This window comes from Mandrillus leucophaeus, unplaced genomic scaffold (assembly GCF_000951045.1).
Source record: "Mandrillus leucophaeus isolate KB7577 unplaced genomic scaffold, Mleu.le_1.0 Scaffold3, whole genome shotgun sequence".
Lineage (NCBI taxonomy): Eukaryota > Metazoa > Chordata > Mammalia > Primates > Cercopithecidae > Mandrillus > Mandrillus leucophaeus.
In genome coordinates, this window is record NW_012103142.1 from 9127778 (window position 1) to 9129919 (window position 2142).

General features: G+C 52.7%; 1 long non-coding RNA gene across 1 annotated transcript in view; it reads left to right on the plus strand.

Annotated features, from left to right (window-relative positions):
* Window positions 1–732: 732 nt before the first annotated feature.
* Window positions 733–2142, plus strand: part of LOC105544283 — a 23442-nt gene continuing 22032 nt past the window's right edge. The window contains exons 1-2 of the long non-coding RNA XR_001006741.1: window positions 733–897; window positions 1089–1254. This is a non-coding gene — a long non-coding RNA (uncharacterized LOC105544283). The remainder of the gene's footprint in view (window positions 898–1088; window positions 1255–2142) is intronic.

Sequence of the window (2142 nt, forward strand, 5' to 3'; positions counted from 1 at the left end):
GTGATCTGCCCACCTCGGCCTCCCAGAGTGTTGGGATTACAGGTGTGAGCCACTGTACCCAGCCCACACCCCTCCTTCTATCCCAGCCAAGGTGAGTCAGTCCCTCCTCTGAGGCTTTTATAAATGCCTTCCATGGCCCCTGATTTTTGGCCTTGTCTTGGAATTAATTGTTGGCATGTCTGTTTCCCTGGCAAGTTGGAGGGCAGAAATGACCTTTGCTCAGCCCTGAACCCCCAGTGCCTAGAACAGTATCTGGCATATGGTAGGTGCTCAATGACTGTTTATGGAAAGAGTATAGCTGGGTAATATAGTATCCCCATATGAACAGAAAATAAAGCCCAGTAGAGGCTTAGGCCCACGGGAGGGGGAGGAAGAGAGTTTTATTAGTCTCCAAATGTCCTGAGTCTAGCACACTGCCTGGAATATACTAAGTACTCGTAAGTGCCCTTTGGAGTGAGTATGGAGAGTGCTCCAGATATGAGGCTTCCATGGGCCTGGGGGATGGACTCAGGAGGTTTGAGACTGCATTTGGATTGTGGCCAGAACTCAGGGCCCCTCCTCAAGAAGTTTGAGGCCCAGCCAGACCACCATGAGAGTCTGCAGAGGCCTGGGGTTCAGGGTACTGGGGGCCTCTTTTAGGAGTGCAGGCTGTTCCTGTGGACTCTGCCAGGGCTTGGAGCTGGGAACTGGGGGGTGGGCTGGATCAGAGTGAACAGGAGCAGGCAGGCTGGAGTTGGGACACATTCTCCAGCCTCTTCTGCTTGCAGGTGCCTGAGGACACCTTCAAACGTCCGCTCCTTTGTAAAACTTTTCCCAGCAAGAGGTAGAGGTAGGACAAAAGGCTGTGCCTTGGTCTCCAAAGTTTAGGAGAGGAGCCATGGAGATGGACAGAGAGAGGTGAGGAGAGAGAGACCCAGGAGGCCTCTGGGAAGGGAAGGGAAGGTTGCTGAGGAAGGAAGTCTGCACTTGGGGCCAGCTCTGCCTCTGGCACCAGCCCCACTGGGCCAGGGTCCCAGGGATTTATTGACTAATCCTCAAGTGATACACTTTCGGTGATTTATTCTCTCTCCCGCTTGCAATCTCACAAGATCCCATTGTCTCCGGACACTGCTGGCCAAGGGCCTCCACCTTGGGAGCTGCTGCCTCTCATCCACTTCCGGGGGGAATGGACGCTACCTACCACCAAGCACCACGACCCTCCCCTGCCCTCTCCAGGCCTAAGAGTCAAGCTGCCAGGCCACCAGGCAGTGCCAGGTACGAGGATGGCAGCACCTAGCCAACCCGCGGAGAAGGCGGTGAGCTGGGTGACCTCCTGAAGCTGCAGGAGTTTGTGCCGGCTGATGCGTTGCTCCACCGAGTCTTGGGGGGAGGCAGCTGGCGGGTGAGGGCGTGGCTACCAAGGAAGTGGGTGTCGGATACTGGGCGAGGGGACAGAGCTAGGTCACAGTCGAGGTTTTCACTGACCCGAGTGGGTGGGGGTAAAGGGAATTCGTAAAAAGTTTCTTTCTTCATTAATGGCCTTTTTTCCCTATCCGAGAGCCTGGGCGCGGGAGGGAGCAAAGACGGGCGGGGGCAGGGCAGGCCCTCCGCAAGTGACACTTAATTCCCGGTCTGGACTGGGCCGGCGCTTGAAAGCAACTAAATTAGCAAAACAGAAGTCAACTGTCGATTGCTTCATTGGAGGATTAAGTGTGATAAATGGGGGGTTTGTTCGCTCTCCGGTCCAGATGTTGTGTCTAAGTAAGGGTTTTTTCAAAAAAAAGTTTTTTTACATTCTTGGCCCAGGGCCCATATATATTTTGGATACTGCTGGGAGTATATAATATCATTGGAAAATGATGCGGTCTGCTAACCTTTTAAATAACATTTCCTCCCTCCTCTATTTTCTAATAGTTTGTTTTTCTTTCCATGTTTGCCTTTTATTGGGGGAAATTTTTTTTGGAAATTAATGAGGCTCAAGTTTGGAGACCAAAATAAAAAAGGGGTGGGGGAGTGTGAGAGGTGGATGGGGTGTGGAATGAAGCTGAGTGGGGGGAGGGCTACTCTGTGTCTTTTAAAGCGCTCCTGGTTTGATTTTCTTTTTTTTTTTCTTTTAATTTTCTCTGCCGAGGCTGCCCGCGGCCCTCCGGCGGGGCTGCGTGG